We start from the raw sequence: 8,925 nt of genomic DNA, 5'->3' as shown, positions 1-8,925 counted from the left end.
CAAGACAAAGGTGGCGCTGAACATCTGCAAGTCTGGAGTCCAAATGTTCCCAAATGGAAAGAAATGCTGAAACAAACCTCTCTGTGTGCAAATGCCATAAAGACCCAAAATGCCCCAAAGCTGTGGGCTTTTTGTACTGTTTGGGGTTTTTTCAGATGGCTGAGCACTAACAAGTCCTGACCCCACATGAACCCACCCTATTCACAGGCAGTGCAGGGGAGAAGCCATCGGGTTCATCTTCCTGCTCCAAAGAAATCACTAATGGTCCCGATGTTTCTTCAGCCTTCCTGTTAACAGGGCTTAAACACATCTGAGCACTTCACCTTTTCCACTGGAATCGTCACCCTCCATATGCCTGGTGTTATCAGAATTGTGGTTATTTACATTGCATTAGTATACAGACATCAAGGATGCTTGATAGGACAGGCTGTTCACTCCCTTCTTATTCCTACTAGGGAAAAATCTACTCCTCAGATTTTTAAGTTTTCAGTGAGCCCACCGCCATTTGCAGCTGCCTGTAGATTTTTTTTTTCTTTTCTTGTTACCCTACATCATTATTGCCACCCCCTAAACTGGAGCTCCAATACACAAATATTTCCTTCACTAAGAGCACCTCAGGTTTGATCATCAGCTCAGGTGGCACCACCTTATGATCAGGGAGGTAAAAATTACCCTCTAGAGCCACGAATTTATCAAGCAGAACCTGGCTGTGGTGATGTGTGTCCCAGGTGAGGTGGGGGCAGACCCTGAAGGAAAGGGCAACACGAGCAGGACTGAGCTCATGTGGGGCTTATGAGGAAGGCAGTCAGGGCAGTCAGTGTTGTAGTGGTCTCAGAAAGGGTTTTTCTGAGAGGTGGTAGGAAGCTGTTATTGTTTGAGGTTCTGTCTGTGTTTAAGGAAGGATGGTGGATGGAAGCTGAGCTCGTTGCCATGTGCCCAGGTGTGAGCACTCCCCAGCCTGGCTGGGAGGGCTGGGGGAGGCAAACCAGCCTAAAACAGCTTCTAGGTCCTCTCTGGAGCGTTTGTTTCTGACCTGTTGCCTTCACGTTGTCATTGTTTGCTGCTAATTACTCTCTTTGTGCTTCTGGGAGCTGCTGTGTGGGCTTGGCAGAGGCAGCAGACTCAGTATTCCTGCTTTAGGGGTTATGTGGTGCCAGCCATGCCAGGGGGAACTGTGCTTGCAGAAGAGAGTGTTTTGGTTTTTTTCCCCTTGAATATCACTTTAATGCTTTATGAATAATTGGGAAAAAGAATTTGTGTTTGAACTTTTCTATCCTTGCCTCCCTGTGAATTAATCCAAGCTGCACCCCTGCTGGACACCTGCCAAGGTATGTATCTGCTTCTCACTCAGGCTCTGGCTGTGTTTCTTTTTTGATATTCCCGCGGAGCAAATAACAACATTTGCAATTCTCTTTCAATGCAGCAAAGTGTACCAGCAACGTGGTTCTGCAGGTTTTTCTGGATGGTGCAGAGTGCCTGATTCCCTGGGGGGTGGGTCGGGGATGGGATCCCTGTTGTGCTTTTAAAACACTTCACGGTAAAGCTTTGAATTACAAGTTTGTGTTGTCCTGCTGGCTCTCTGCTGGAGGGTGATTTTGGCAAGGTTCTGCTTTGAAGGCTGTGGCAGGTCACAGAGTGTTCCTGTGTGTGTGAGCTGAGTTCCTCTGAGTGAACAATAAGTGGCCAAAAGTAGTGGTCACTCTGAGCTGCCTGTCTTTAACCTGTGGCCTGGTTCAGCTCTACTCCCATCTGAAGAACCAGCCCAAAACCAGTGTGGGGAGTGTGTGGAGGGAGGACCTGTGTCCAAGCAAGGTTGCAGTGAAGAAAACAGAAAATTGTAGCTTAAGTGAAGTGGATTTAGCTCTAACACATGAAGACCAAGGAGGATTTTTTTTAAAACTCTGCTTGTCAACCTTTGGAGTGTGTGGGCACTTGGCATGTAATGGAGAGGGAGCAAGTGGAGGCTGCAGGCTGGCTGGAAGATTGGCAGTCCTCTCTCCTGTGCTTGCACTGGTGCAGGCTGGCTGGCCTTCCTCCAGTGAGTCCCTGCTCTGTTCCCCCCCTGAATCACAGTCTGGGCATGTGTGAGTGCCATCAGCACCACAGGGGAGGGCCTCACCACCTCTCCTGAGCAAATCTTTGGTCTATTTTAATATGTATTTATTTTTCTTGTGCTGTTTCTGCTGAATCCAAAGGACATGGTATCAGTATGTGGATTTTTGGAAGGAACCGATTATTGCTTTTCTGAGTAGCTCTCTTCTGCCAGCATTGCTGGAAAGCTCTGGTTCCATGTTGTGAGCTTTCTCCCACTGCACAGCCCTTGCCACTTGCCATGATTTGTCTCAGAGCCTGCAGGGAAATGTGGCACACTGAGGGGCTTCTGTTCCAAATTGCAGTGTAGTGTTTCCTTTAGATAGATGAGATTTTAGCTGCAAATATGGCTATAGGATACATTTGTGAAAACATAATTACAGAATGACCAGTTCCAGGCACAGTTGCAATTGATTTTCTGAAAATCTTTAAAGATTTAACCTACAACCACTCCATTTAACTCTTTCAAATTTCTGTCTTGTGCTGCCCCTCTCTTCTCCCATGAAAGACTACTGAACTCCCAAGCCAAATTGGCTTGGTGTTTGGGTGCAGACTGTGTCCAGAGGCCAGGAAATCTGTGAGTAGGTTTCTCTCTGTGAGAGAGCTCTGTGTAACACTGCTTTCAGTGAGCTCTGGGATGTTTAACAGCTGGGCCTTTTATAGCAGCCCCTTACCTTTGTCAAGGGCTATATCCAGAAGGGCTTTCTGTGGAGGGAGCTATTGTTCCTGTGCTCCTGTCTCCCATGGGGAGAACATCATTCCCTGGAGAACTGCTGTCCACATGCAGGAGCTCTGGCTGTATTTATAGACGCACCAGCTTTTCCAGCCTCCCCAGTCACTTGCTCAGCGACAGGACAGGGCAGGATTGACAAGATCTCAGCAGGGCTTTGACTAATTCTAGCTGCTTGGAGGTGTCTGAATGATTTTCAATTTGCAATGAGTATATTTGGGATTATTTCTGTTTCTTTCTCAGTGTTCTGCCTTTAAACTAGGCATTTAACAAAAAATTGAATAAAAGCCACAAATAAATAGACACTCTTCAGAAGTCGTGTCACCCCTATCAGATTGCTGTGACATTAAGGAAACTGCCTTCTGGAGAGACATGGAAGTTTGACATAAACCTGTCCAACCTCAAAACAACATCAGGGTTTGTTAAAGGTAATTTTTCCCATTTTCAAGGCAGCAGCACAGCCTTCTGCCAGAGGCCCATCCCCACGACTCAGCCCCAGGGGCTGCAGTGGTCACTCTCTGTCCCTGAAAAAGGAATGTACATTTTACCCTGAGCACTGAATAACCATTCACTTTGTTGAAATGTTATTTCTTTTTATAACAGCTTAAAGGGAGGAAGAAAGGAGAAGGAACCCAGCGCTGCTACTTTGGAAAGCTTTTATTGTAATCAACCTTACAACGCTTTTTGTTGTACAATACAAAGAACATTTAATCTCTCCTGGCTGGCACGTTCCCTCCAGGGTTTTGCTGCTGACAACGGGAGCTTTCACTTTGACCGTGGTGAAAATAGTGTCAAACCCACTGCAAGGCTCTGGATTCATTTGGGAAATTCTAAAGACACAATGACTTCATGACATGAGGGACAAAATAAGGGTTAGTTAAAATAGGAGTTATAAAATAGGGGTTAGTTGGAGAGACTTCATGTATTTCCTATAATTTTGCTTCCCATGAATACCACCATCTCTAAAATGTGTTTAACTTTGCTGTTGCAAATATGTGCGTGGCTTGTTTTGACCGTTTGGTTAATTTAAAGGAAGAAAACCAAACCAAAATTATGAGATAAGATTTCCCTAGTACTTCTTCTTCATGAATTTCCCCAAGATCTCTGAATGTGTTGTCTCAAGGCACTCCAGGCAGAAAGGGGAGAGGCAACAGAGGTCTTGGAGTAGAGCCACTGAGCCAACACTGAACTGTTTGTAGAACTGAAATGTCAGCTTTTCCTTCTTGTTTTCATCTTGGTTTAAAGGAAAGTGAAACAGTTTGCACATAACAAGTTTTAGCCTGGATATTTTCTAAAGCTCAGGCCAAATTCAACCCCTGAGTTTTGGAAAAAGTAGTTAAAAAGTTGCAATTCAAGAAATTCCTCTGTACTTCCAAATCTTTGCCAGGCTTCTAGATTGCTGGATGGAAACTCCCCAAAAGGATTTGGTTTTGTTCACAGAGAGCCAAACAAGTGATTTCCATCTGGATGACTTCTTTGCAGCTGGAAGAAGCTAACAACAAAGAAGAAGTGTAGGTGTGGGTTGAAGCCAGCCCAGAGTGAAGCCACAGGTATGAGCTATGTGCATGTCGTGCCACAGGAGCCACAAAACACCTTTTCTGTCCAGAGGAGTCCCTTGGAACACCATAAACTCCCTCGGTTACATAACTTCCTCTACTCACAGCAGCTATGCTTTACACACTAAAAGACATTTCAGATCAGCATCCAGATTGAATCTGCAAAACCAGCCAAAGCCAAACACAGCTAGCTTGTATTCTCACTCTCTGCCAGAGTGGCATAAAAAAGAGTATTAGAGATGGGAGAGTAAATTTGTTGAGATGTGTGTGAAGCTCCTGGTGAGGTTCATGGAGAGGGTCTCAACAGGTCCTAGGACTGTCACCTTCCCAACACTGTCCTGCAGGTCAGAGAGAGGCCGTGCCACTTGTCTGCCTTGTGTGGGACAGTCCTGCACTGAGGACAGCAATAATCAACAAAAATAATCAGAGTGAACACAGCATTAGACAGCCCAGGGACTGAAAGGTTCGGTCATAAACTGGTCAGGAAACATTTCTGCGTGTGTCACACACAGGGTGTCAAAGCCAAGCATGCAACTTCCTAGCAGCCTACAAATGAAAAATAGGTCACAAAATAGGTCACAAAAAATAAATCCCTTATGCTGGCTAGTTTCTCGTTCAGTGTTTTGATGAACCCCGATTGGGTTTCTTGTGGAATAAAGAAGACAGAATAAGCAGACGTAGGAGAAACTGTGTTGGATTGGCTCTCATTGCTCTGAGAGGTGCTAAATAGTACATAATCCATCTTGGAGAAGCTTTGAGAGGCTGGAGAGTTTTCCCATCTGCTAGAGATGTTTCTTAGTCTTGACTTGGATATAAATGCAGAAGGCAGGTCACACTTAAGCTGCTGCTCTGTAACATTCTAGATGATAGGTGATTACTCATAAATGTGTCCTACAGATGCTCCAGGGACCCATCTGCACATGCCTGCCTGAGAGCTGATGGTTCTGGTTGAGCTCAGAAGAGACCAGAGCTATGTGAGGAGTGGTAGATTTAGGGGATGCTCAGTAATTCAATTTTGCAGGCTCTGAATGGAAAATAATAAAGCAATGATAAGGCAGTCAGTAATAAAATTACAATTTATTTTTGGAAACCAAAGGATTGTACAGCTGTGGAAAAGCAGGTTGCTTGCCAAGAGGGGGCAGCCAGCTCACCCTCCAGCTCCAAGACTTACGGCCATCACGGGGCTGAGACATGCTTGACCATCCTATAAATATTCCCAGCACCCCTTAATGACATACCCCCGGGCTTCAGAACACTTTTGAGTGGAAAGTGCATTTTTCTGGCCATCCATCCTTGGTCAGCTTTGGTACAAGAGCGTTGTTTGCCCATCCCCTGGCACTGGTGACCATCCTGGTTGCTGCTGGAACTCTGCTGGTCCCTAGTGGGGGCTGCAGCCCCTCAGCACCTGGGCTGGGCTGGCACAGCCTGAAGGGACCAGGGTGGGGTGAGCTGCAGAAGGTGTTTGGAGGTGGGCGCACAGAGCACACAATCATCTATTTCCACTGGCTGGAGACAACCAGAGAAATGAATGAGCTCCCAAATCACCCAGGATAAGTTAGGACACTGTACTGCTTTCCCTGGAATTGGTAGGGAGCCTTGCAATTAATTCAGCACAGAGAGACTTCTGCACTGACCATCATTTCTCTGCTGCTGGAGAGAACTGCTTGGCAGCTTTGCGGAGAAGGAAAACTCTGCAGCTGAGACAATGCACATAGGTGGGCAGGCAGTTGTGATAAAACCACAGGGAATAGGGAAAATGAGAACCATCTCATGCAGGACTTAGAAATGGAGTAAACAGGTTATTTTTACAAGATGGAAATGAATATATAACTCTAGGGATGAGGAAAAATACAGCAAGTAACAGCATTTGCAGTTCAGCATATTCCATTGCTATTAAAAAAAAGGGGGGGGGGGGGGAAGGCAATGAAAGGAGAGGCATTTTGAGAAGCAGACAGGGCTGTGGTACCTGTAGTTTGGTACTCTGCCTTCTGCATACCCCATGGTAATGAGAGATGTGACCCTGTAATCTGCTGCAGAATTGCTGGTCGTTTTCCACTACCATTAAGATGCAGAATGGGAGCTGATCTTGCTCTCACGTGGACGTTTTTTCTCTCTTTGCAGTTTCAGCCAATCCACACTAACAGTCTCTGGGACTGGCCTTCTCTTTGCCCCTGAGGATGGAAAAATGGACTGGATTCCTCTGAGAAGGAAGGGAGCAGGTATTCATTATCATAAAGTGAATTTGTAAAGTTCTGGTTGGTTCAGCTCTTCCCCTTCACTTTTTAGCTCACTCCAAGTCATTGAATCTCTCGTATCTTATCCCATTGGATGGAACAGCACATCATTCAACATTATTAACAATGGCCAAGATGATTCTTAATATTGAAAATTAGCAGCAACAAGTGAAGGATCATCTGAGAAAGCATTTCTCCACTTGAGTTTCATGACATGCATCAGAAAGTTTGGCAATAAACAACAGTTCTTGGTCACTTGGAATAGTTCTAATACTGTTGCTGTTGTACTTTTCCACCACAGTGAAATCAGTGGTATTAACTTTGAAGCACCTAAAGAGCTCAGGTCTGAGGACCAGACCTTCTGCACTAGTAAAGCACAGTAACGACACCCATTTTAACACCCCCAGTGCATTGATCTGTTCCCATAGTCAGGCTTGTAGGAATAACTTCCCTGCAATGTGTAAGGAGCTACTGCTGAAGAGTGAGTGGTCAGAGTGCTGGAGAGGGCACTCGGTGCTGGCATAGGGCTCTAAATTAGAGACTTAGAGAACCATTTGGCTTTTCTCATCCCCCTGTCAAGAACTATTTCTTTTGTTTTTCAGCACATGGAAGAAGTTCAGATGAGCACGCACCACTCAGAGAAGACCCGAGGCTTTCTGCACAGAGCAGCTCTCTGAGGTTAGAAGCAGAGCAGCAAGCACTGGGCTAGCTGGGGCTGCCCTGAGTCCTCAGTGCTGAGCCTCTGGCATTCTTCTCTCCTGATAAGCAGAGGCTGCATGGCTGTACCCTATCCCAGCCATACTCAAGTGCTGCCAATTGAAAATGACTTCCAAAGATAAGACAAGATGTCATTTAGTCTCATATGCACTTTCTTTTCAGATTCCTACCATCAATTATTGCACTTGTTTGTAATGGCTTCAGACTCTTTTATCTTCCTCTCAGTGGATTTCTCTGCTGCTTTGCATTTAAATTCACCTTGTCTTCCTAAATGCACAGACAAACTGTAAGCAATAAATGAGCCAGGCAAAAACAAACACGCTGTTGTTTTCTTGGCTTTCTCTGCCTTCCTGAGCAAAGGATGTTTCTATATCCCTTTGAGAAAGCCATCCAAGATGAATAACTGTTTGAAAACAAATGGGTAGGATTGTACCGGCCACCTACTTCTCAGCCTTAGAAAGAGTAGGAAAATCCACCCATCCATAAATATTTTTTAGGATGATAATTCTGAAAATAAAGTAGGCTGGAACGTTCCCTATCAGGCCAGGCTGCAGCATTCAGCTTATATCAATTGCTGTCTATTTGACATGCTTCATGCTCTCTTCATTAACAGGATGAAAGGTTTTATGGGATAATAACCCAGTTCCAGTGAGCAAATGCATTTGAGAGACCAAAGGCTGAGTCCTTTGTCCCTGCAGAAGGAGCCTTGAGACTGCAGCAATTGGCAGTGGTCTAGGATGGATAAATCACAGGAGCAAAACTTCTGTCCCACAGAACACTCTCCCATCCATGAATCACTGAGGACAAAGGACCCTCACTGCAGGAGAGCTGAGAGAGCAGAGATCATCTTGGTGATGATGCTGCTACAGGAGGGAAATAGAAGAGCCATTGGCTTCAGTTGGATATTGAAGATGCTGTAATTGGAGTTACTGCCATGTTAAATGGTCCCTCATGGTTTCCTGGTCTCAATCAAGGTTTGATTGAAAACCTGTGACCTGAAATTGTGGTCATTACCTTACCAGAACTTACTGGTTTTCTCACTCTTCAGGCAGTAGGCAGATGGTGATTGTTTCCTAAAACACTTCTCAGCTGAACAGCAATGACAAACACTCTTCTCACCTCAGAAAATCCCAAAGCACATTACAAACTGCCTGGACCAAGAGGACAGATGTGTTTTCCTTGGATCTGGCAGGAGCCATGCAATAGCCACTCAAGTCGGGGAAGAGGTATGCTTGGCTAATGGAAAGTAATCATACCTGCCTTTCCACCCCATCTGTCCCACACTGTTAACCTTATTGTACCTGCACTCAAATTATCAGTAGGGATCCTCTTCTCCTTCTGCATTAACTAATTGTGTGAAAAACCTCCTGTCCCAACACAACCAGAGCAGACTGTGGGTAAGAACGGAGGCAGGTGTGCAGTGAGGGTTTGCTAACAAGAGGCAAACACCCTTTAATGTTCTCCAGTTCTCCATTCCTCCACTGGGGCCAGCTGAGTTAGGACCCAATGTGTGTTCCCTCTTGCAGCCTGACTTTGCTGGGTGCAAAGAACACAATTTTCCCCCTGGCTGTGGTTTCTGGCTGTGTGGGACAGGACT

General features: G+C 45.5%; 1 long non-coding RNA gene across 8 annotated transcripts; it reads left to right on the top strand.

Moving 5' to 3' along the window:
- Positions 1–734: 734 nt before the first annotated feature.
- LOC136297791 (uncharacterized) lies at positions 735–8,719 on the top strand. Of its 8 annotated transcripts, none has more exons than XR_010723221.1 (7): positions 735–940; positions 1,302–1,328; positions 3,065–3,249; positions 3,425–3,693; positions 4,209–4,371; positions 6,499–6,596; positions 7,214–7,645. It is a non-coding gene; the product is annotated as an uncharacterized lncRNA (long non-coding RNA). The 8 variants fall into 8 exon arrangements; XR_010723219.1 differs by lacking the exon at positions 735–940 and adding an exon at positions 7,942–8,719 and having other exon boundaries at positions 965–1,328; positions 7,214–7,289; XR_010723225.1 differs by lacking the exon at positions 3,065–3,249.
- Positions 8,720–8,925: the final 206 nt, after the last annotated feature.

This window comes from Chamaea fasciata, unplaced genomic scaffold (assembly GCF_029207755.1).
Source record: "Chamaea fasciata isolate MVZ Bird 193981 ecotype frontalis unplaced genomic scaffold, bChaFas1.0.hap1 SCAF_16, whole genome shotgun sequence".
In the NCBI taxonomy this organism is placed as follows: domain Eukaryota; kingdom Metazoa; phylum Chordata; class Aves; order Passeriformes; family Sylviidae; genus Chamaea; species Chamaea fasciata.
Note: the sequence above shows the minus strand (reverse complement) of the source record. Positions and strands in the feature narration are given on the sequence as shown.